Below are 27,522 nucleotides of genomic sequence, written 5' to 3' on the forward strand. Positions count from 1 at the left end.
ATACCATTTTTGTATGGACAGCTGCCAAAATTGTATGGAGACTTGTATGGGTGAACCAATGACACAAAATAGCATATTTGGTCATAGGGAAGGCCCCCACAAAGTTTGAGCCAAATCAAAAAATACAAATAAAATCCATTTCCGGTTTTTGTAGAGAATTGCTCAAATGCAATGTATCTCGAAAAAAAATTATTGTTATTGAAATATGGGTTTCAAATGATCGGAATTATTTTATGTATTTCGAAAGCAATTACACATTTTTTTAAATACTCAAAATTTTTACAAAAACGCGTATTTCCGAAAAAAAAAATGCTCAGGATTCCAGGCTTATACAATGTGGGTATCAAATGGTCGGGACTTTACATAAATTAAAACAAATAACACTTATTTTTGAAAATATTGATATTTTTCACAAAACAACGTATCTTCGAAAAAACTCAAAATTTCAGGTTTTTTTCAATATGGGTAACAAATAATCGGGATTATTTCAAACATTCTGATAGCAATAATATTTTTGTGAAACACTCAAAATTTTCACAAAGATACGTATTTTCAAAAAAAAAAGTTTTTTACAACATGGGTATCAATTGATCGGGGTTTTTTTCATTCATTTCGAAAGTACTAACACACATTTTTGAAAATACTCAACATTTTCACAAAACTACGTATTTTTGAAAAATAAAAATAAAAAAATAGGTTTATTACAATATGAGTCTAAAATAATCGGTATTTTTTAACATACAAAAAAACAAATTCAACGATTCCAAATACACAGTAAAAAATTGTGTTAATTTTTCATGTTTAAATTTTTAAGTTGTAATATTACCGTTTTATTATGTAATAATACCGTAATCTAAAATGAAAAGTGGCATTTTAAGATAATAGTGGAAAATTTACGTTATATATAATTTAAGTTGTAAAATTACACTTTTTTTTACATACAAGATGCACTAATTCTCAGATGAAATATTACCATGATTATTTTACTGTTTATCTTCAAATATTTAAGCAAGGTGACCAAAAGAATCAGAATAATAATTTTAAGCTGGTCGCAATCGTTGAAATTTAGTTCTTTTACATATGAGTTTTCAACAGCTTTGTTACTGTTGAAAGTTTACTATTATCTTTTTTTTTTTTTTTTTGAAACTGGGGCCTGGTTAGGACCGAGTAGGCTTTTGTTTTAAATTTTACTAAATGCTAAGAAGAATTAATCTCTAGTGCCTCTCGATTATAGTTTAACTGGCATGAACTACGTTAATTTATGCAATATTTTTTTTATTACTTAAATAGTCTATTCATTTTCAAATTTTCAGATTTAAATAGTGAAAGGAACTTAAAAATGCGCAAAGGTATTGATAATTACATAAATTATTACAAATTTATTCAAAAGCATATTCGTTTTCAAACGAATATGCTCAGGATTTCCGACTTTTTCACAAAAAAATCCCAATTTTCCGACTTTAGTGGCCACCCTGCTAAGGGAATTTGTTAAAACTGACTTGAACTATGGGATAATTCTAGAGTTTTTTAAAGCTCCTATAAGCTATTGTGTTTCATATGTTTATAGGACCTTTAAAAAACTCTAGAATAGGTGATTATTATGGCCATGAAATGGAGTCTTTAAATTCTGTTTTTTTGAATAGGGGAAGGTGGGGCAAGACGACCATACGGGGCAAGAGGAACAATCGCTCGTACGGCCGTAATTTTTACAATTTTGATTATTTCCAGTATGAGGAATTGTTGCTAGCAATGCAATTAGCTGATTCTACTACCACATAACCGCCAAAACGACGTAAACGCCACGAGGCATAAGATTTAATGAAGTTTTTACAAAACCTTTGTTTTCTTATAATATTTGGAAAGTACAAAATAAGGCTTAGGGTTCGTTTTAAGACTCATTTTATCAAAATGCTATTTTTCCTAGATCAGTAGTGTTCCAACCAATGACTTACACCTATTAGATAGTATGATTTAACTTTTGGTTATTTTTGTTGAGAGCTTTTAAAAAATCTTGTTCAGGTGGGGCAAGTGTACCATATGGATTTTTAGTATGGAAAAAATTACGAATTGCTGCAACAACATATTTTATTGTGAAATAAATACAAAAAAGTACTTAAAAACTGATAAACAATTGTTTGGAAAAATTGTCCATACAAAACATAGTGATATTATGAAAATTTACTATTTATCATCTTAATAATATTTTATTTTCGTGAAAACGATAAAATTTTTAATAAAACATTATTATTTAGCCTAAAAATGGAAGAAACCTTTCAAATACATTCTAATCTGATGTATCTAAGTGATAACAGTTCAATTGTTAGCAAATTAACATGTTTTTTCATGCATTGTTCCTCTTGCCCCAACGGGTTGTTCGTCTTGCCCCACTAGTTGAGTAGAACGTACGGAAAATCAAAATTTTTAAAATCAATTTTTTACATAAAAAACAGGATTTTTTTTAAACTTGCTCTGTCAAAGTCTTAGTCAAGACCTAGAATAAGATGATTATAATAAAATCCGACAGATTTTTTTAACTTTTAAATGGGTTATAACGAGCATTTCCTTAGCTTGTTACACTTGCCCCACTTTCCGTTAGTTGAAATTCTAAAGAAGATTTTGAATATGATTTATAAAACCCCTAACATATGTTTTTTTTCAAATTGTCTAGAACAATGGGGTAATTTTGGCGAATCACGACAGCTTAATTTTTTTCCATCCATGTCTTTAAAATTAAATTTTTATGAAAAGCAGTTTTATTGTAATTATTGATAAAACTCTTTAAGGAAATTTGTTAAAATTAGTTAGAACAATGGGATAATTTTGTCAATATGTTGGCCATGAAATTGGGTTACCCGACTCCCAGCCCATGGAGATTTTTGGTATTTTAACAACTGTAATCCGACCATTTCGATAACACAATTTGCGCTTCTCATAATACCAAAAAATGACCTTATTTCCGTCTACATTAAGTGTTCGACAGATTAACCTCAAACTTACCAATTCCTCATTCTAAAAGTCAATAAACTCCACAAACCGGCATAGCCTTCACGTGCTATCGATGACCATGTGCTGCGCGGTGCATAACAATGCACCTTAAGGCTATCGGGCAGCAAATCCAAATTTTTTGGGAGAATATTTATTTCTCGAATTCTAAGATGTTTTTCAAAAAACCGTCTTTAACATATGTTGACAACATCCCAAAGTATCTCTGGGTAAAATTTGAACATGATTGATTGAGTTTTACGTAAAATATTGGCTATTTAGTGGCATATTTTGGTAGTATGTCGAATTCGCATGAATATTTTGTACTTATAAAACACAAATTTAGGCATGATATTTTATTAGGTTGTAGTCGAGATAATTCCTACAATTTGGTGTATAGAAAGTCATAGTTTGCCTAACAAATATTTGCATATTTGGCTATTTCCGAAAAAAAATTTGAAAGCAAATATTTCCACGTGTTTTTTGCACTCTCACGCTCTCTCCCGCTTTTCTGCTGTTGGGTCCGGTTACAGTGATGCCAGAATAATTTCTTGTATTTCTTCGTAAAAGTTTATGGTACAATATTTTTATTTTGAACATAATATTTGGTGAAACTATTTTTTGGGGAAAGTCGACAAAATAGCATGTGACCACCGGCATGTTATGTCAGTTATGTCGATTTCTTGTTATGTCGACTAAGGGTTTTGTGATCATGGTATGTTGATTGTCGAAAAATATTTTATCATCAAACCTTCGGACATCTACTAGTATGAGGTATTTTCGACTTGGAGGTCATGCTTGCGTAGCTTCAGGGTGTCTCGGGAATTTTGTATGTAGTGATGTTTTAGGTCATCCAAAGATACTCTATTGTTCCTGTAGAGATGTTTGAAGTTCTCCAAGAACTTCCGGAAGTTACGGCCCAAGGATCTACCGTCGTAACAGGATAGAGGTGGTTGGTTCCTGACCTCACGTCATATACGGATAGCCTCAGGGAGGTTCAGGGACTTGTCAACCGATACGTGGTGATGTTCTGGGTCTTCTGTAGAGTCCCGGGAGTTATGGCCCATGGATCTGCCGTCGTAACAAGGCGGAGGTGGGTAATTTTTGACCTCAAATCATATCCGGATATCTTCAGGGAGGTTCAGGGCTTGTCTACCGATACGAGGTGATGTTCTGGGTCTTCTGTAGAGTCCCGGGAATTACGGCCCATGGATCTACCGTCGTAACAAGGCAGAGGTCGGTGGTTGTTGACCTCAGATCATATCCGGATATCTTCAGGGAGGTTCACGGACTTGTCTACCGATACGTGGTGATGATCTGGGTCTTCTGTAGAGTCCCGGGAGTTACGGCCCATGGATCTACCGTCGTAACAAAGTAGAGGTCGGTGGTTTTGACCTCAGATCATATCCGGATATCTTCAGGGAGGTTCAGGGACTTGTCTACCGATACGTGGATACGTGGTCTTCTTTAGATTCCCGGGAGTTACGGCTCATGGATCTACCGTCGTAACAAGGCAGAGGTCGGTGGTTGTTGACCTCAGAATCATATCCGGATATCTTCAGGGAGGTTCACGGACTTGTCTACCGATACGTGGTGATGTTCTGGGTCTTCTATAGAGTCTAGGGAGTTACGGCCCATGGATCTACCGTCATAACAAGGCAGTGGTCGGTGGTTTTTGACCCCAGATCATATCTGGATAGCCTCATGGAGGTTCAGGGACTTGCCTACTGATACGTGATGATGATCTGGATCATCTGTAGAGTCCCGGGAGTTACAGCACATGGGTCTACCGTCGTAACAAAGTAGAGGTCGGTAGTTTTTGACCTCAGATCATATCCGGATATCTTCAGGGAGGTTCAGGGACTTGTCTACCGATACGTAGTGATGTTCTGGGTCTTCTGTAAAGTCCCGGGAGTTATGGCCCATGGATCTACCGTCGTAACAAGGCAGAGGTCGGTGGTTTTTGACCCCAGATCATATCCGGATATCTTCAGGGAGGTTCAGGGACTTGTCTACCGATACGTGGATACGTGGTCTTCTTTAGATTCCCGGAGTTACGGCTCATGGATCTACCGTCGTAACAAGGCAGAGGTCGGTGGTTGTTGACCTCAGAATCATATCCGGATATCTTCAGGGAGGTTCACGGACTTGTCTACCGATACGTGGTGATGTTCTGGGTCTTCTATAGAGTCTAGGGAGTTACGGCCCATGGATCTACCGTCATAACAAGGCAGTGGTCGGTGGTTTTTGACCCCAGATCATATCTGGATAGCCTCATGGAGGTTCAGGGACTTGCCTACTGATACGTGATGATGATCTGGATCATCTGTAGAGTCCCAGGAGTTACGGCACATGGGTCTACCGTCGTAACAAAGTAGAGGTCGGTAGTTTTGACCTCAGATCATATCCGGATATCTTCAGGGAGGTTCAGGGACTTGTCTACCGATACGTAGTGATGTTCTGGGTCTTCTGTAAAGTCCCGGGAGTTATGGCCCATGGATCTACCGTCGTAACAAGGCAGAGGTCGGTGGTTTTTGACCCCAGATCATATCCGGATATCTTCAGGGAGGTTCAGGGACTTGTCTACCGATACGTGGATACGTGGTCTTCTTTAGATTCCCGGGAGTTACGGCTCATGGATCTACCGTCGTAACAAGGCAGAGGTCGGTGGTTGTTGACCTCAGAATCATATCCGGATATCTTCAGGGAGGTTCACGGACTTGTCTACCGATACGTTGTGATGTTCTGGGTCTTCTATAGAGTTTAGGGAGTTACGGCCCATGGATCTACCGTCGTAACAAGGCAGAGGTCGGTGGTTTTTGACCTAAGATCATATCCGGCTATCTTCAGGGAGGTTCAGGGACTTGTCTACCGATACGTGGTGATGTTCTGGGTCTTCTGTAGAGTCCCGGGAGTTACGGCCCATGGATCTACCATTGTAACAAAGTAGAGGTGGTTGGTCACGTCATATCCGGATAGCCTCAGGGAGGTTCAGGGACTTATCTACTGATACGTAATGATGATCTGGGTCCTCTGTAGAGTCCCGGCATTTACGGCCCATGGGACAACGGTCGTAACAAGGCAGAGGTTGGTAGTTTTTGACCTCAGATCATATCCGGATATCTTCAGGGAGACTCAGGGACTTGTCTACCGATACGTGGTGATGTTCTGGGTCTTCTGTAGAGTCCCGGGAGTTATGGCCCATGGATCTGCCGTCGTAACAAGGCGGAGGTGGGTAGTTTTGACCTCAGATCATATCCGGATATCTTCAGGAGGTTCAGGGACTTGTCTACCGGTACGAGGTGATGTTCTGGGTCTTCGGTAGAGTCCCGGGAATTACGGCCCATGGATCTACCGTCGTAACAAGGCAGAGGTCGGTGGTTGTTGACCTCAGAATCATATCCGGATATCTTCAGGGAGGTTCACGGACTTGTCTACCGATACGTGGTGATGTTCTGGGTCTTCTATAGAGTCTAGGGAGTTACGGCCCATGGATCTACCGTCGTAACAAGGCAGTTGTCGGTGGTTTTTGACCCCAGATCATATCTGGATAGCCTCATGGAGGTTCAGGGACTTTCCTACTGATACGTGATGATGATCTGGATCCTCTGTAGAGTCCCGGGAGTTACGGCCCATGGGTCTACCGTCGTAACAAAGTAGGGGTCGGTAGTTTTTGACCTCAGATCATATCCGGATAGCCTCAAGGAGATTCGGATACAAGTCTACCAAAATGTAAAGGTATTTTTGATCTTCTGTAGTGTCCCAGGAGTAAACAATACAAAAATACAAAAATACAAAAATACAAAAATACAAAAATACAAAAATACAAAAATAAAAAAATACAAAAATACAAAAATACAAAAATACAAAAATACAAAAATACAAAAATACAAAAATACAAAAATACAAAAATACAAAAATACAAAAATACAAAATACAAAATACAAAAATACAAAAATACAAAATACAAAAATACAAAAATACAAAATACAAAATACAAAATACAAAAATAAATAAAAATAAAATACAAAATACAATACAAAAATACAAAATACAAAATACAAAAATACAAAAATACAAAAATACAAAATACAAAAATACAAAAATACAAAATACAAAAATACAAAAATACAAAATACAAAATACAAAAATACAAAATACAAAAATACAAAAATACAAAATACAAAAATACAAAATACAAAAATACAAAATACAAAATACAAAATACAAAATACAAAATACAAAAATACAAAATACAAAAATACAAAAATACAAAAATACAAAAATACAAAAATACAAAATACAAAATACAAAATACAAAAATACAAAATACAAAAATACAAAAATACAAAATACAAAAATACAAAAATACAAAATACAAATACAAAAATACAAAAATACAAAATACAAAAATACAAAATACAAAAATACAAAATACAAAATACAAAAATACAAAATACAAAAATACAAAATACAAAAATACAAAAATACAAAATACAAAAATACAAAATACAAAAATACAAAATACAAAATACAAAAATACAAAAATACAAAAATACAAAAATACAAAAATACAAAAATACAAAAATACAAAAATACAAAAATACAAAAATACAAAAATACAAAAATACAAAAATACAAAAATACAAAAATACAAAAATACAAAAATACAAAAATACAAAAATACAAAAATACAAAAATACAAAAATACAAAAATCTAATCTAATCTAATCTAACCCTAGCGCAGCCAGTCTTTCGAGGGCATCCTGGAAAATGCCTTAGGTTGATTAACGCCTAGCATCCTCTTGTCATTATTAACATTTGCAGTGCCCCAATGCAATAAATTGCCTTGAAGCATCACAAAACGTTAAAGCGGCCAGGCCAACTGCGTAAAGTTTACCGCAAAGATGATTCGTTGAAGTGGATTGAGTTTGAGCACGAATGTTCAAACAGCAATACAGTTCTGAATCTACAGGGGAGGAAGAAACGTGGGGATCCCCCGCTCACGTTCCTGTTTTTAAGAGCAATTAATCGTTGGGAGCACCATGCTAAGAAGTTTTGGTGCTCCGGGACCCTCGGGGTTGGGACAATGTATTTCCACAAATGCCCTGGACACTATTTGCCGTGGTTAAAGCGCCACAACTCGCTCTCTGTTGATGATAGAACAAAGATTAGTATTGAATAGCTACAGTTTTTAGTAATATGATAAGTTATTGATATTACATTATTTAAAATTTTGAATTCAAATTTTACGCAAGGATTATGCTGTTTTCATTTGATTTTCTAATTTTCAAGCAAAACTTTAAAATCAAAAAATAAAAAAATAAACAATAAACACACTCACCTTAAAATATGAAGAGCAATGCTGGCATATACAGTTGTATGCACAGTGCGCTTACCTGATCCGAATGGTAACGATTTTCGACCGTTACCATTATTATTTGTGATCCTCTCTCACTCTCAACCAGCCCAGCCGATGTTGACGCTCCTACATTCTCCCTCGCTCCCGCTCACATACATACATACATGAGCGACGAAGAATTCAGTAGCTCGATGCTCGATGTTGTGCGTTGACTTCCCAACACACACGATCAATTTCACTACCCCCTTTGCTCGACGCCACGCAACACCATCTCCGCTTGGGTCGCTTGTAGCCTTCTCACTTTCTCGCTTCTCGACACCGACTTAACTCTCGCGCGAAGGCCCCAGCTTCTCACACATGCCATTACTTTGCGAATTTCTGTGCGTGAAATTGGCAAACCGAACCCGTATTATAACAATCTTCTTCAAAAATGATCAATTTAACATAATCCAACCTAGTTGGCCATGAACACTTTTATTCATCACACACATTTGAATGTCTTTGACCACTCGCGAAAACTGTCACCTTAGGTTAAGGTTGGGTTACACTCCTTTCCTCCTTGGCACACCTTCCAAACAAAAATTCCCTCAACCGTAGAACAAATCCTTCACACATGTAACGAGCGCCTGGCCGTGGCCGCCTGTGCCGGCTCACACAACAACGCCGAACCTAAACAGCCACACTACTACACGCACACTGTAGGAAGCAGTAGCTCTCTGCGTGGGGATTTTCTCTCGCGTTGATTTCGTGCAAACGTCAAAATTCAAAATATGGCTAACTTTAAAATGACAAAAAAATCACAAAGATCTCGCTTTTTCTGGGAAACTTCACAATCCCTCTTCAGTTCACATCAAGACGAACCGATTGATACCACTTTTGCCACAGAAATACTTAAATTTCACCGAAAAAATACGGAATCTAATCGAGCCACAATAGAATCTGTCATTCACCTTCCGAACCGCACTACTCTCTTCAAAAATACAAAAATACAAAAATACAAAAATACAAAAATACAAAAATACAAAAATACAAAAATACAAAAATACAAAAATACAAAAATACAAAAATACAAAAATACAAAAATACAAAAATACAAAAATACAAAAATACAAAAATACAAAAATACAAAAATACAAAAATACAAAAATACAAAAATACAAAAATACAAAAATACAAAAATAAAAAAATACAAAAATACAAAAATACAAAAATACAAAAATACAAATACAACAAAAAAATCACAAAGATCTCGCTTTTTCTGGGAAACTTCACAATCCCTCTTCAGTTCACATCAAGACGAACCGATTGATACCACTTTTGCCACAGAAATACTTAAATTTCACCGAAAAAATACGGAATCTAATCGAGCCACAATAGAATCTGTCATTCACCTTCCGAACCGCACTACTCTCTTCAAAAATACAAAAATACAAAAATACAAAAATACAAAAATACAAAAATACAAAAATACAAAATACAAAAATACAAAAATACAAAAATACAAAATACAAAAATACAAAAATACAAAAATACAAAAATACAAAATACAAAAATACAAAAATACAAAAATACAAAATACAAAAATACAAAATACAAAAATACAAAAATACAAAAATACAAAAATACAAAATAAAAATACAAAATACAAAAATACAAAATACAAAAATACAAAATACAAAATACAAAATACAAAAATAAAAATACAAAAATACAAAAATACAAAAATACAAAAATACAAAATACAAAATACAAAAATACAAAATACAAAAATACAAAAATACAAAAATACAAAAATACAAAATACAAAAATACAAAAATACAAAATACAAAAATACAAAAATACAAAAATACAAAATACAAAAATACAAAATACAAAATACAAAAATACAAAAATACAAAAATACAAAATACAAAATACAAAAATACAAAAATACAAAAATACAAAATAAAAATAAAAATACAAAAATACAAAAATACAAAAATACAAAATATAAAAATATAAAAATATAAAAATATAAAAATATATAAAATATAAAAATATAAAAATATAAAATATAAAAATATAAAAATATAAAATATAAAAATATAAAATATAAAAATATAAAATATATTAAAATATAAAAATATGAAAATTATAAAAATATAAAATATAAAATATAGAAATATAAAAATATAAAAATATAAAATATAAAAATATAAAATATAAAAATATAAAAATATGAAAATATAAAATATAAAAATATAAAATATAAAAAATATAAAATATAAAAATATAAAATATAAAATATAAAAATATAAAATATAAAAATATAAAAATATAAAATATAAAAATATAAAATATAAAAATATAAAATATAAAATATAAAATATAAAAATATAAAAATATAAAAATATAAAATATAAAAATATAAAAATATAAAAATATAAAAATATAAAAATATAAAAATATAAAAATATAAAAATATAAAAAAATATAAAATATAAAATATAAAAATATAAAAATATAAAAATATAAAATGTAAAATATAAAATATAAAATATAAAATATAAAAAAATATAAAATATAAAAATATAAAATATAAAAATATAAAATATAAAAATATAAAAATATAAATATAAAATATAAAATATAAAAATATAAAATATAAAAATATAAAATATAAAAATATAAAATATAAAAATATAAAAATATAAAAATATAAAAATATAAAAATATAAAATGTAAAATATTAAAATATAAAAATATAAAAATATAAAAATATAAAAATATAAAATATAAAAATATAAAAATATAAAATATAAAAATATAAAAATATAAAAATATAAAATATAAATATATAAATATATAAAAATATAAAATATAAAATATAAAATATAAAAATATAAAAATATAAAATATAGAAATATAAAATATAAAAATATAAAATATAAAAATATAAAAATATAAAAATATAAAATATAAAAATATAAAAATATAAAAATATAAAATATAAAAATATAAAAATATAAAAATATAAAAATATAAAATATAAAAATATAAAAATATAAAAATATAAAAATATAAAAATATAAAAATATAAAAATATAAAATATAAAATGTAAAATATAAAAATATAAAAATATAAAAATATAAAAATATAAAATATAAAAATATAAAATATAAAAATATAAAAATATAAAAAATAAAAATTTAAAAAATATAAATATAAAAATATAAAATATAAAAATATAAAATATAAAATATAAAAATATAAAATATAAAAATATAAAATATAAAAATATAAAAATATAAAAATATAAAAATATAAAAATATAAAAATATAAAAATATAAAAATATAAAAATATAAAAATATAAAATATAAAAATATAAAAATATAAAAATATAAAAATATAAAAATATAAAAATATAAAAATATAAAAATATAAAAATATAAAAATATAAAAATATAAAAATATAAAAATATAAAAATATAAAAATATAAAAATATAAAAATATAAAAATGTAAAAATATAAAAATATAAAAATATAAAAATATAAAAATATAAAAATATAAAAATATAAAAATATAAAAATATAAAAATATAAAAATATAAAAATATAAAAATATAAAATATAAAATATAAAAATATAAAAATATAAAAATATAAAAATATAAAATATAAAAATATAAAAATATAAAAATATAAAAATTATAAAAATATAAAAATATAAAAATATAAAAATATAAAAATATAAAAATATAAAAATATAAAAATATAAAAATATAAAAAATATAAAAATATAAAAATATAAAAATATAAAAATATAAAAAAATTAAAAATGTAAAAATATAAAAATATAATAAAAATATTATTATTTAAGAAAAAACTAATCTGATGTAATATTGAAATAAATTATTCGGGAATGTAACAGGTAATCACCAGCTCAACTAATTTGAGGTTGCTATAACCAAATATGACTTCAAAAATACCCCAAAGCACACAGAACGACGCCATCTTGGATTACACATTCCCTGTGTACTTTGGAGTATTTTTGAGGTCATATTCGAGCTCAGCGACCCCAAATTAGTTAAACTTGAGATGCTGATTGCTTGCTAAACTTTGTATAAACATTTCCAATATTCTACTACCGCCATATTGGACGCCATCTTGGATTACACATTCCCTGTGTACTTTAGAGTATTTTTGAGGTCATATTCGAGCTCAGCGACCCCAAATTAGTTAAACTTGAGATGCTGATTGCTTGCTAAACTTCTGTATAAACATTTCCAATATTCTACTACCGCCATATTGGACGCCATCTTGGATTACACATTCCCTGTGTACTTTGGAGTATTTTGGAGGTCATATTCGAGCTCAGCGACCCCAAATTAGTTAAATTTGAGATGCTGATTGCTTGCTAAACTTCTGTATAAATATTTCCAATATTCTACTACCGCCATATTGGACGCCATCTTGGATTACACATTCCCTGTGTACTTTGGAGTATTTTGGAGGTCATATTCGAGCTCAGCGACCCCAAATTAGTTAAACTTGAGATGCTGATTGCTTGCTAAACTTCTGTATAAACATTTCCAATATTCTACTACCGCCATATTGGACGCCATCTTGGATTACACATTCCCTGTGTACTTTGGAGTATTTTGGAGGTCATATTCGAGCTCAGCGACCCCAAATTAGTTAAATTTGAGATGCTGATTGTTTGCTAAACTTCTGTATAAACATTTCCAATATTCTACTACCGCCATATTGGACGCCATCTTGGATTACACATTCCCTGTGTACTTTGGAGTATTTTGGAGGTCATATTCGAGCTCAGCGACTCCAAATTAGTTAAACTTGAGATGCCGATTGCTTGCTAAACTTCTGTATAAACATTTCCAATATTCTTCTACCGCCATATTGGACGCCATCTTGGATTACACATTCCCTGTGTACTTTGGAGTATTTTTGAGGTCATATTCGAGTTCAGCGACCCCAAATTAGTATAATTTGCTTCTTGATACCAACAATAAGCACCTGTTTTGAATTCGTGTCTTGCCCATAGTGTAAAACACACAGTCTGGCAGCACGGCACAGCAACGAGAGAGTTTTCGTCGCATTCGCCGCTCGTGCTGAGAGCGAAAATAACGTAAACAAAAAAGCGAAAAAATCGCCCCGCCGGCCTGACCTCAAGCCTTAAAGCCAATACGAGTACCGTGCAATAATCTCACCCAAGTTATGAGTGCTGCGGGTACACGTCAACCGACCTAAAGTTACGAGCAGCCTCAACATACCCTCATAACAATAGCAATAGGCAAAAACAATTGCAAAATTCTACACCACCAGCACCAATACAGTCAGCCAGCAATAAATCAACCACCAAACACGATTTCAGAGGAGGTTTGCCGTCGGCTTCGCGCCATTCAACCGAGACTCGGCTGAACTTCTCGGGGTTTCGCGAACCGACGACCAGCGGGGCAACGATCAAAATTTGGGCCAAGGTCGGACCGAAAGCGCACACTGAACTGCACGGCGGCGAGTTGGATGCAGTTTTGAGGTTATGATGCAGGCGGCGGCGTCACGGATGACGGGTCGGACACTTGAGGTGGAGTTGGCGTAGTTCTACGTTACTGTTGACTCCAGCTTGAGGAATCAACAGTTGAACACCCCGAGGGCTGCAGCTATGCTAATCGTTGCACTCGGTGCAAGTAATGCATTCCGGCAGACTAGAATAACTCCCCGCCGGGTGTCATTTGACTTGCTGAGTGCATGGCGATCTCCAAGAGTTTTCGAGGTGACACTAATCAAATACAGCCTGATTTCTACTCCAAACAGAGCAAGAAATTTGCCTCACATTTGCCCCCCTTGTTTGCCACAGTCACGTTGCAGCAAATGAACCGGATAGCCGCGTCAAATCGTCGTAACTCTCCACAGTCAGTCAGCGTCAGTCTTGTTGTACGCGGCGGAGGGGGTGTACAACACCAACGTCTCCGTTCAAGGACAACCTTATTAGCATATCGCGCTGCCTTCCGCCAACCAGGAGAAGAAGTCTCGGCGCGCGGGAAACCTTCAAGGAGGGACCCCCTGCTGCAGCAGCTACTTCTTGAAAAGAAGTGCAGTCTCGGGTGGTTCTATCAACGGTTGAAGATCTAGAGAGTTGAGATCGAATGACCCGCGGGGATCGACGCATCGATATCCGACTGGAAACTTCTATTTGGACTCGCCGGTCGCAACCAGGATGCACTCGTTCGTAATGAATGACAAATGATTGGGGTGGAGACCTTCGTACGATTGGAGCATTAATAAAACATCTTTGTCCTAGAGCAGCGATTCTCAACCTTCTTCTAGGCCGGTACCCCCTGCCATGTAAATCAAGTAGGCTTGGTACCCCCGTTGAGAATCGCTGTCCTAGAGAATGAAGCTTGAATTTTGTTGTTGATTAAGATATTAAGAGTACAATCATCAATTGTCATTTTTGTAATTTTTGTAATTTTTGTAATTTTTGTAATTTTTGTAATTTTTGTAATTTTTGTAATTTTTGTAATTTTTGTAATTTTTGTAATTTTTGTAATTTTTGTAATTTTTGTAATTTTTGTAATTTTTGTAATTTTTGTAATTTTGTAATTTTGTAATTTTGTAATTTTTGTAATTTTGTAATTTTTGTAATTTTGTAATTTTGTAATTTTGTAATTTTTGTAATTTTGTAATTTTGTAATTTTGTAATTTTGTAATTTTGTAATTTTGTAATTTTTGTAATTTTGTAATTTTGTAATTTTGTAATTTTGTAATTTTGTAATTTTTGTAATTTTGTAATTTTGTAATTTTGTAATTTTGTAATTTTTGTAATTTTGTAATTTTGTAATTTTTGTAATTTTTGTAATTTTGTAATTTTTGACATTTTTGTAATTTTGACATTTTGTCATTTTTGTCATTTTGTCATTTTGTCATTTTGTCATTTTGTCATTTTTGTCATTTTTGTCATTTTTGTCATTTTGTCATTTTTGTCATTTTTGTCATTTTTGTCATTTTGTCATTTTTGTCATTTTGTCATTTTTGTCATTTTGTCATTTTGTCATTTTTGTCATTTTTGTCATTTTTGTCATTTTGTCATTTTTGTCATTTTGTCATTTTTGTCATTTTGTCATTTTGTCATTTTGTCATTTTTGTCATTTTGTCATTTTTGGCATTTTTGTAATTTTGTCATTTTTGTAATTTTTGTAATTTTTGTAATTTTTGTAATTTTTGTAATTTTTGTAATTTTTGTAATTTTTGTAATTTTTGTAATTTTTGTAATTTTTGTCATTTTTGTCATTTTTGTCATATTTGTCATTTTTGTCATTTTTTGTCATTTTTGTCATTTTTGTCATTTTTGTCATTTTTGTCATTTTTGCAAATTTTAAAAGGTATTCAAAAGTAACACTTTGTTAATTGTTTGACAGTACAGAAGTCAAAAATCTGATTTCCATGTTTTTATGTTTACAAACAAAGAATAAGTTGAAAAAAAGTGACTGCCTACAACTAATTCTTACATTAACTTTTAACAAACTCAAACAAAAATCATGCTCACTGACTAACGGTACCCCCAAAGGGCTACACTGTTCTTCTCATCGTTTTCCTTTAGTCACAATCTAAGAACCTCTAATATAGAAGCAAAAGAAAAGAATCAGAAAACAACAGTTCCTCACGCACTTTCTGCTAGTTTTTCCTTCCTTTTCTTCTTCTCCCTCCTCATACCCCCCGCCGCACCAAAACTACGCGACTTAATCGCTCTTTTCGTTACCTTTGCTTTGCTTTCACCTCCTTCTCCGCGTTGCGTTGCGTTGATTGACTGGCCAAAAAAGTGTGCTCCAGCTTTCCTCCCTCTACTAGATCTTCTCCCGAGCGTTCTTCTTGATTCGCGTCTGAATCTCTTCACTGTCTAACTGTTGTTTAATTATGTTGAGGAATTGGTTCTCGTTTTTTTTCTCGGGCAGCTTCTTGCTCTTCTTTTACTTCTTCCTCTACTCAAGTTGGTTGTTATTTTGGAACTTTCGGTACTTGAACCGTACACTTTTGCGAGATTTTCTTCTGCTTTCCAGCTGGTTTCCAATGACTGGGTTACAACTTCGTATCCCTCCACGACTGCGGTTGTGTAGAACTGGATGTTTTCGACACTTGGCTCTTATTTATTTTCCTCTTAATTTTGCCGACTCCAATTTACCTTTTCTGCCCTCACGAGCAGAAAAAGCGCACTTTATTATACAATAAATTAGAATCTGGAGATATTGCGTTTTTCTCCCTCTTCGTTGGATTCATTCAGGACACACTGATAAAAAAACACTGATATATGAACATCTGCACCCACATCGAGGATGAACTCTGGAGATATGAACTTGTATTTTTTCCTTATTTTTTGTTTAGATCTTGTTGTTTTCGTTCATGTTCTGGTAAAGTTTGATTGTTTTCTTGAAGTAGACGTCTGTGATGAAAATAATTAAAATCTTGTTTTCTCTCAAAATATTGAGCCAAATCAGTAACAGAAATGTATATAGAAGAAAAAAAGAAGTAATCCAAATCAATTAAACAATTATTCACATGTATTGCAATCTTCATTCAAATTTGTTTTTAAACATACAACTTTAAATGTTAGTTTTTGTTAACGAATTGATTACAACATCTGTTGCAATCCCGGAAAACCCCTTTTTTAATTTTCAGTGAACGTTTTACCGTAAACTGGGGTCAATTGGGACACATGGGGCGAATTGGGACAGCAGTTTTAACTATGTTGGAGCACAATATTTTGATTTTTTATGTTGGTTTCGGTTAGAACAGACTCAGGCCAACAAAATGTGTACATCCATTTTCAAATTTAAAAGCTCTAAGTGCTCTAAAAACTGCTGTCCCTATTCAGACTGTAGTCCCGATTCACCCCAGATTACGGTATGTTATTTCCCGTCAAGATAAATGTCCAAATTGACAATTTCAGCACTCAAATTGATGCTGAAGACTACTTTTTAGTTCTGTAATGTTTGTAGGTTTGGAAGCTATTAACGTGATCTTTCGATATGGTATATCGAACGACTGCAAATGTAAACTTTTTAGATGAAAATTATGAGCAAAAACATTGAAACCTTTAAATTCATGCAATTGGACAACGAAATTGTTTTATGTTCGGGGAAGATATTTGAATTTTCAACAAGCCAATGACTAGAAACGCTGAAACCAATTGAATTGAAACTTAATTGTGGTTTTGTGAATTATTTGACCATATTTGCGGAACTATCAGTTAAATTGAAGAGTTTCATAAATATGGATGGTACAATAACCAGGAATATTATGAAATTTGGACATTTTGGCAACCCCCTAAACAAGTCCTTTTTAATAGTAAGGTTTAGAGAAAACAAATATTTTTTATTAACTGTCATTTTTGTGATTTTTTTGCATTTATTGAAACATAATTATTATATTATTCAAATAGATTTAGCTCTATTTTACTCAAAGTTTTTATCCTTTAAAATAATTTATTCATATTTATTGTGTGTTAAAAAATACAATAGCCGCATTTCTTTGTAAAAATAGATGACCAATAGTTTATTTTCGAACACATTTAAAATAAATAATATTCTTGTTCTGTAATATTTTTTGCAGATTTCCGTTCTTCCATACGTGAGCAGTTATAAACAGTCTATTTAAAAAAATATATTCAAATATGTTTATTCTAAAATATTTAATTCTTGAAAAATATATTTAATTCTCATTTCTATATTTTTTTTTGTAAATTCAAATAATCAAACTCGTTCCAGCATCATTTTCCTAAATTTAAGCATATTTTAAATAATTTATATTTATGCAAAATAAACCAAATGATAATATTGATGCGCTGCGCATCCGATTATATGTACCATCAGTGGGGGTGACATTGGGTCTGGGGGGTGAGATTGGGTCAAAGTGATTTTTTACGGATTTTACCGTTTTTCAGGTTCTTCTCATTGAAACTGAATTCTGTTAAAAGGGTTGTGTAGGGAACATCTTAAGATGACTTCGCTGAAAAAATCTCGTTCCTAGAACAAATCCTGTTATTTTGGCAGCTGTCTAAAGTTGAGGTACGTTTTTGGCCAAAAATGACCTCTCGAAAAATCATTTTTCTAATACTTTTGTTAGAATTTGTTCGAAAACTACCCAAATGTTTGAAAATCTCCACTTCAAACATTGTAGCGTGTCAATACGATTCCCTCGAACAAGAAACGCTGTTGGATGACTTGTTTTTACCATATCGTTGTACTTGAGCATCATTTTAGTTTCATTTGACCCAATGTCACCCCCTCTAAGGGGTGAGATTGGGTCAATTTTCAAACTATTGGCATTTAAGGTAGTGTTCATCAAGATCCACCATATTTTGGGAAAATGTTAGTAAACTATCTAAGAACAAATCTACGTTGAAAGATTTTCGATGTTATTTAAATTGTTTTTGTTATTAAGAAATTTCGAGAGGTGTATCGTTTTTTGACCCATAGTCACCCCCACTGACGGTAGCCTACTTTTCTGGACCAATAATAATAGAATCGAATAGTAACCCTTTTCAAAACAAATGCTGAAAAGTTCTACTTTTCAGCACTGCAATGGATGCTGAAAAGTGGAATTTTTCAGCACTTGATTCGAAAAGTTATACTTTTCAACATTTTTTGATTTATATGATCAATTCGTGCTTGCCATTTCATTAGGGCACATAACTTTTTTAACCAAGAGTGTGTTCCTTTCACACCTTATGTAAACTGTCATTTGAGTAAAAGGAATGCACTATTGTTTACAAAAGTTATGTGCCTTTTTGAAATGTTAGGCTCCAATTGACAAAATACATGAACATTTGAATTATAATTCCACTCAAAGGGTGTTATACGTTATTCTACGTAGGTTAATTGAGTGAAAGAATTAAACTATAAATACATTTTTTTTAAATTTATCCCATTCCTCAGAATTTTAATTCCCAGGATGTCATTACCCAGAATGACCCAATGATGATGATGATTAATAATATATTATTATGAATTTTATGATTTGCAACAGTTTTAATATTAGAGATTTGAAGATTTGAAAATACCAAACAAAAAAAAGTAAATCTTTACGAGTTACACTATTCTCATGAAAATTGCCCTATTATTGGTAAAACATCAACAATAAACATTTTAGAGCAATGGTATATACTGGAAAATATAAATTCTGGGAATGGGCTGAATTTCTGAAAATGGCATTTTGGAAAATTGGACAGAACCGATTTTAATATACTTTATCAAAAATAGTCAATGAACCCCAAGCAAAAGCATAAGATTTCAAATTCACAAAGAAGAGTGCCAAAACCAAATAAATATCGAAATTAATAAAGTGATTTTACGAATTGGAACCATTTTTTTACTGTTTATTGTCTGCAAAAAATGTTGTTGTACTTTATTATCTTTAAGTATATTTTTTTAATTAAAATAATTAACAATAATGGCTTGAATAGTCCACCTTGAGGCCATTGCAAATATTTTTTGAAATTTATGTACTTTGACCATGACCAAAGTCGAGGGGAGAGGGAAGACATTTTGCCGTACTGTACACCTGAATTTCACATATGTTCAAAAGGTTTTAAGCGAGCCGAACACGTTCAAAAATTTAGTTACTTTCTTACACAACCATGAAATCAATTTTTTTATGACAATTGAAAACTGAACTTTAGTTACAACGAATTGGTAATTTTAGCGATCTGTTTTTATTATTTTTCGCCATATTTAGACATTTTGAATATTTTAAAAAATCCTGGAATTTTTTCCAGGACTTCAACCACCTTAAAAGTGAATTATTTTGCAACAATGGACGACATATCAACTACTGCTAGCTCTTGGATGTTATGGAACAACTTATTATATCAGAATTTGAAGTAGATTTTCTGGTAATCATTAAAATCAACTTTTTTCGATCGTTTCAGCTGATCGCAGTCATCTTCGCCCAATTTTTTTTTCTGCGCCCTGCCAAAACATCACCCACAACTTCACGCGCAAATAACAAACATCACACAGGTTCTTTCTCCACGCGATATGCATCATTACAAGCTCCCCCACAAATACACACACATAAACACACGTACATCTACAATCCCACCGCTGGGGACCGTGCAGCATCCGGAATGCAGAATTTCAAACGGTTGTTTTTTCTTTCTCCACTCTAAACTGCTGTAACCACCATCAGCACTGTTTCGCTATGTGTGTGTGTGTAAATGTGTAAGTACGACGTAGGCCTAGAGACCGCCGCTTCTTCTTCTGTCACTTCTCTTCTTCAGCCTAGACCAGCATTCGGCGGCGACGGCATACTTTTTCATGAATGGGGCCAGCCCGAGCAACAATAACAAAACCCCGCGCCGAAGTGCCGATCCAACCAACACACCCATACGAGAACGCCTAGGCCTCGGGAAACTCACACATGAAAAAAAAAACTCTATTGCACTGCTGCTGCAATGCTTGGCGCGGCAGACGAACTTTTCCGCTGGAGCTGACCATTCCACAGAAAATTTTCCTCTACGAGATTTTTTAGTTTTCCGGAACACCCGGAACGTCCCCGGAAGGGAACCGCCCCAAGCGGTAACGCGAAGCAGACATCGTTGCCGGCTCCCAGACGGTCTGGGTTCGAATCCCACTGTTGCAGTGTTTTTGTTCGCGCGCGCCGACCAATCCAAGTGACCTTCGATCACTTCGCAAAGATTGCTCGGCACGATCAAAGCAGTTCGGCTAATCCGGCGCCGCTATTGTTTTTCGAAGACTACAATGATCACGGCGGCGGCGACGCCGACGAAGAATACAAATAACCACACGAAGACAAACGCGATAAAGAGTGGTACACAATGGGAAAAGACGACGACGGTCGCGCGACGACCGAGCGAATCAATGGATGGCGAGAGACTGACGAAGGTTGGTTCGCGTTTTGTTGCGTTCAGCTCGATTCATAGGCGGCTGAGCTGCTCGAATACGACGAAAGCGACGGAAAAAACATCGCCGAGCGTCGAGAGTTCTGCAAAACACAGCATAAACGCATCCACCAGACCGCACCAATACTAGCGCGCGGTATTGTTTGGGTGACGATAACTGGTGAGGTGGGTTTCGTGTTGGGGAGTGTTTTGGGGAGCATCAACCCGATATGGGTGGCGGTGGAGCGAGGGAGCGACCTCGACGCGCCGTTGGCGTGAGTGAAGTGAGTGAATCGACGAGCTTCGCTCGCCGAAATGAGTGGAGAAGCACGCGTTTCAGCTGATTTGGAACGGGGGAGCTCACTCTCTGTTGTGGGGAAAGATGTTGAGTGGAGTTGTCCGATGTGGAAAAGGTTCGTAAAATTTTTGTTTCGATAAATTTTTGTTTGTTCTGAAACAAAACAAATTTCTGCGAAGAAAAATCTTATATTATTGTACAGCTAAGTGGGTGGGAAATACCGGGACAGAATTCCTGGAATAATATTTTTTAATAAATTTTAATTTCTTTATGAAGATAAACAAAGTAAAAATGCGCCAGGAAGTTCAAAGATAAATTCAAAATGTGAAAGCTTGAGTAACTTGGTACTGGTAGCTTTAACGATTTCATTTTTTTTTTATAACAAAACAAAATCGAGCAACTTAAGAGCGAGTTTTTCACCGATGTGAAACAGGTCGTATCGAGGTGCTCCGATTTGGATGAAACTTTCAGCGTTTGTTTGTCTATGCATGAGATGAACTCATGCCAAATATGAGCCCTCTACGACAAAGGGAAGTGGGGTAAAACGGGCATTGAAGTTTGAGGTCCAAAACACATGAAAAATCTTAAAATTGCTCGCATTTCCGTAAAACTTCATCAATTCCAACTCTCTTAGATGCATTCGAAAGGTCTTTTAAAGCCCTTCAAAATGTGCTATAGACATCCAGGATTGGTTTGACTTTTTCTCATAGCTTTTGCAAATTACTGTTAAAAATTGATTTTTTTAAAACCTTAATAACTTTTGGCAACAGCCTCCAACACCCATACTCCCATAGGTCAAAAGTTAGGGAATTTCATGGACTATAAGCCTACGGTATTAACTTTTTGGCCAATCGCAGTTTTTCTCATAGTTTTTCGATTTTTCTAGAACAAACATTTTACAACGTTAGTTTTTGCCCTGTAGGCCAAGAAGACGGCACTTTTTGGTCTCAATTTTGTCATATTCGGAATCCTCGGTCAATTTCACGTAAGTTAGAAGTATTGGAGTTGTAATTTTGATTTAAAAAATAATTAAATAAAACATTTTTGAAAAAAGAAATAGATCTTATTTACCCTATGATCAATACGTCAAATGCTGTATCAAGTAGGCGAAAACTTGTTTACCCCTAATCCGACAAAGTTCTAAATAATATTTTTAATTAATTCTAAATGGCATTTTTTCCAATCAAATTCAAAATTCCAACACCTCAATCTAATGTAAAATTTTCTGAGGATTCCGAATATGTCAAAATTGAGACCAAAAAGTGCCGCTATGGAGGCCTACAGAGCAAAAACTAACGTTGTAAAATGTTTGTTCTAGAAAAATCGAAAAACTATGAGAAAAACTGCGATTGGCCAAAAAGTTAATACCGTAGGCTCATAGTCCATGAAATTCCCTAACTTTTGACCTAAGGGAGTATGGGTGTTGGAGGCTGTTGCCAAAAGTTATTAAGGTTTTAAAAAAATCAATTTTTAACAGTAATTTGCAAAAGCTATGAGAAAAAGTCAAACCAATCCTGGATGTCTATAGCACATTTTGAAGGGCTTTAAAAGACCTTTCGAATGCATCTAAGAGAATTGGAATTGATGAAGTTTTACGGAAATGCGAGCAATTTTAAGATTTTTCATGTGTTTTGGACCTCAAACTTCAATGCCCGTTTTACCCCACTTCCCTTTGTCGTAGAGGGCTCATATTTGGCATGAGTTCATCTCATGCATAGACAAACAAACGCTGAAAGTTTCATCCAAATCGGAGCAACTCGATACGACCTCTAGAACAAACCGAGCAGAATCTACAAATACTGCCTCTTAATGAAAAAGTGACATAAAATGTGAAAATTACAACATAAGCTAATGATTCGATGTTTTGTAAAAGACTTAAAACTGCCTCATTTTGGGTTATGTAGTCCAGAAATTATCGGCTTATTTCAAGTTTCAATTTGTTCCGCACCCCTTCACAATTTCAAAAAAAAAAAAATATTGAAAGAAAAAATGTAAAATCGTTTGCAAACTATTTAGAATACATTGTATAACGTTTATTTATGCATTTTAAGTCTTTAATAAAGGCTTTTTAATAAAAAAAAAATACTAAAATTTCAGGACCACAGATAGGAAAATGACGTAAAACTTCACTGCTTAAAAAAAGTCGGATTTGAATTATTCTTTATGGGCTAATTTGAAGATTTTAAATTCAAAATTAAGAACTTTTGTTTGATGAAAAAAAAAAAAAAACAAAATTCAAGCCCAATCATCAACATTCTAAAAAAATATCAATGAATCCATGTAACTGTTTTTTCCTACACCCAAAACTGGCAGCGCTAGTCCGAGAGAATGATGGTCTCGAGTCGAGAGAATAGTGGTACCATTCACGGACGCAGAGAACACAGCTCGAGATGGGCGATAGAACTATTCTCTCGAGGTTCATTTGCAAAAAAAGTTCATCCGTCAAACAAAAAACCAAAAGTGTCGACAACGGGAATCGAACCAGAGACCTTTGATAAACCAATTCAATGACTTGGCTGCTTCGGCCACCACAGCTTGGTGACCAAGGAGAAGTCAGAAGTCGATGTATGACACTTGTTGGAGATTTATTGATTCAACTAACGAATGAACTCATTTGTTATGATGGTGTGAGTTGGTACCATTATTCTATCGATTTTGGCACTGAGCCCTCAATAAATTTTGAGAGAACGATTATCTCGACTCTGAATTTTGGGTGTATAGATTTAGTATTTTTACGATCTGTGCCCAAAGCTAAGTGGGTGGGAAATACCGGGACAGAATTCTTGGAATAATATTTTTTAATAAATTTTAATTTCTTTATGAAGATAAAAATAGTAAAAATGCGCCAGGAAGCTACTTAATTTTTTTTTCATTTTTGAACTAAATAATTTTACAATTATTTTTAAGGAAATGCTGTAACATTTTACGTTATCTTGCTGTTTTTTAAATAATGCTAGAGTTTTCAAATCCAACTTTAAAAACTACATTGAAAAATGATTCACAAAATAAAGATAAGAAACACTTCCATTAAGTCAGGACATTCAAAATGACTAGAGGCAAACTTTATGTTTCCCAATCTTGAAAATGTTTCTTAAAAATCAAGTGGTGAGAATACTTAATATGTGTACTTAAAATAGTAGTTTATGCAACAAGTTGCAAAAAGAGGATTTTTTCAGCACGAGTCGTACATTTATCTAACAAGTAACTTTCCTAACAAGTGCTGAATAGTTCAACCTTTCAGCATCCATTTCAGTGCTGAAAAGTAGAACTTTTCAGCATTTGTTTTGAAAAGGGTTACTATTCGATTCTATTATTTTTGTTTCACGACGGAATTGCAAAAAAATATATTAAGGTATTAAAATTGTAGGATAAGTTTAGCAAAATTTATAATGCCCACACCCAAAACTGGGCAGTGCCTGTCCGAGAGAATAATGGCCTCGAGTCGAGAGAACAGTGACACCATTCACGGACACAGAGAACACAGCTCGAGATTGGCGAAAGAATAATTCTATCGAGGTTCATTTGCAAAAAAAAAGTTCATTCATCAAAACAAAAAACCAAAAGTGTCGACTACGGGAATCGAACCAGAGACCTTTGAAATACTAACTCAATGACTTAACTGCCTAGGCCACCACAACTTGGTGAAAAAGGAGTGGTCGATGTATGACACTTGTTGGAGATTTTTGTTTCAATCAATGAATGAACTCATAGGGGGATGGCGTCGCTATTTTTAGACCACGTTTTCCACTTTTTCTCATCGAAACCGTTTACTTTATCGAATTAATTTTGCTGGGGGAGATAGGACGCCGTCTATTTTTAGACGATGACTCAGCACTTTTCCACTCTTGCACCTCAAAAAACCAGGTGGCAGCACGATGTAACGCCACGTCCCTATTTGTTATGGTGGTGTGAGTTGGTGGCATTATTCTCTCGATTTAGGCGCTGAGCCCTCAATAAATTTTGAGGGAACGATTCTCTCGACTCGGAATTTTGGGTGCATTTAAATAAACAGTGATATATGAAATTATATATTTCTAGAGGAAATTTTCAAAACAACCTATAAGTCATCAGTTTCCTATGCAGATAGGACTTTTTGAAAATTTATTCTAGATTTTAGCTTCTCCCAATTTTTTTTCTATATATAATGAGTATTTTTTTTGCAATATATAAATCTCAAAAATTAAAAAAAAAATTGGGTCAAAATTAAAATTTTCTATGACATTGGGTCAATAAAAATAAATATTAATTGTTTGGCTAGGCAGATTCGAAGCTACAATAAGTAAATATCTAGCACATTCTAAATTTATAGGAAAGGGATCATCCATAAATCACAAACCAAGTGGACACCTGGGGGAGGAGGGGGTATGGCGAATTGTTCACGATCCATACAAAATAGTTTTTTTTGTGCACAATTGTCCACGAGGGGGGGACAGATTCCCAAAAAAGTGTCCACGTGGTTTATGGATGGTCCCAAAGGATAAACTAGAACAATATTTCTCAGCCTTGATGAGGTTCCAATTGTAGAAGAATTTTGCTTTTCTTGAGGGATATGAGGATTCAACAAAAATGACATTACTTTAAACGTGTTCAAAAAAACCTTATTTATTATTTGCTTTAAAAGTTTCATGTTTACAAAAAATCACATACATTTTTGAATGTATGAGAACTTTTTTGTGTCTTAATAATCTTTGAAACAGAAAAAGGGGTCCATATATTTTATCCTGTTTTTTGCTCTTTTTAAAGAGAATCAATTTTATTTTTGTTTTATTTTGTTAGTTTGTACGTTCTCTCTTAGGCCGTTGCAAATATTTTTTAAAGTTAATGTCAAATTTGGTCCGAAAAATTGGGATGCATTATATTTTGCATTTTCAAGAACTATTTGTTTTTTTAATGAAATTCTAATGTACTGCGCTGCATACTTGCTTTTCAGAAAATAAATCGTTTTTTTGCATTTTACTTTGAACTTTGGAAGTTAAACAAATATAAATATCGTGTTTTTTGGTTAAATTTTAATGACAAAATCAATTTTGAACATGAATTGACATGAATCTCTTCAGAGTTTTCATTGCATTCAGAATAATATGAGTTCATTCACCTTTAATTTCTTCGTAAATTAAATTTAATTAGATTATTGTAGAATGATTTTCAAACAAAAGGAAGATATTTTCAGAACATGTATGTATATAATGTTTATTTGATTTTTTCTCTTGCTATGAAAACATCAATTTTACAACAAACATGAAGTCCAAAATTATGATATTTGTGCATAAATACCAATTAGTATAAAATGAGGGGAGGCTGATTTCAGAACTAAACTTTTTTTTAACATTTTCTCTCCCCTTCTCTATTCTTAACATGAATTCTGCATACCATTTTAAAATTTTAAAATAAAAAAATGTACCAAGTATTATTGTTTGAAAATTCTTCATCATATCAAAAACATGCTTAACCTAATACTGCCCAAATTTTTTTTTTTCGAAGATTTTTTTCCCCCTTGTTCAGGAGGTCATTTTGAGCAACTTCTGTTCTACGAAAAACTTTACGTCTCTTGTTTAATGTTTTTTTTTTGTTTTTTTTTTTTAGTAGTTTAATTTGCATTTATCTTGTTGAGTTTATGTTTGTTTTTGGTAGTATTTGGCACCTAATATAATTACATTTTGTCTATCTAATTTTTTCACGTTTTTACAGTCACTTTTTCAATTTTTTGCTTGTTTTGCACATTTTCTACTATAGATTGGTACCATCATCATTTAAATTGTAAAAAAAATGCGTAGAGACATAGTCTGGGACACTACAAAAATTACTGCATACTTCTTTTTACTGAAAATATAGGAAATGTTAGTAGAAAACACAGCGAAAGTTGACCCCTAAAAATGACTTTTTTTTAAACATTGGCAAAGTCACATAAAACAAGCTATACTCTCAACCCATAAACTTCCAAAAATTTCAAGAGTTCTTCTTTCCAATGCTTTTTAAAGATC

The 27,522-nt window shown here is 32.8% G+C and overlaps 1 protein-coding gene across 3 annotated transcripts in view; it reads right to left on the minus strand.

Annotated features, from left to right (window-relative positions):
* The window catches only part of LOC6034233 (ecdysone receptor), a 443,529-nt gene that overhangs the window by 373,600 nt on the left and 42,407 nt on the right, over nt 1–27,522 (minus strand). For 2 of the 3 annotated variants that reach the window (XM_038253384.1, XM_038253382.1), the window contains exons 1-2: nt 20,761–21,222; nt 16,108–16,785 (exon numbers count right to left, since the gene is read on the minus strand). The exons of the other annotated variant lie outside the window; for it this stretch is intronic. The gene's annotated coding sequence lies outside the window, so the exon portion shown is untranslated. Of the gene's footprint in view, nt 1–16,107; nt 16,786–20,760; nt 21,223–27,522 lie in introns of those variants that run through there. 3 annotated transcript variants of the gene reach the window in all.

Source organism: Culex quinquefasciatus, chromosome 2 (assembly GCF_015732765.1).
Source record: "Culex quinquefasciatus strain JHB chromosome 2, VPISU_Cqui_1.0_pri_paternal, whole genome shotgun sequence".
NCBI lineage: Eukaryota > Metazoa > Arthropoda > Insecta > Diptera > Culicidae > Culex > Culex quinquefasciatus.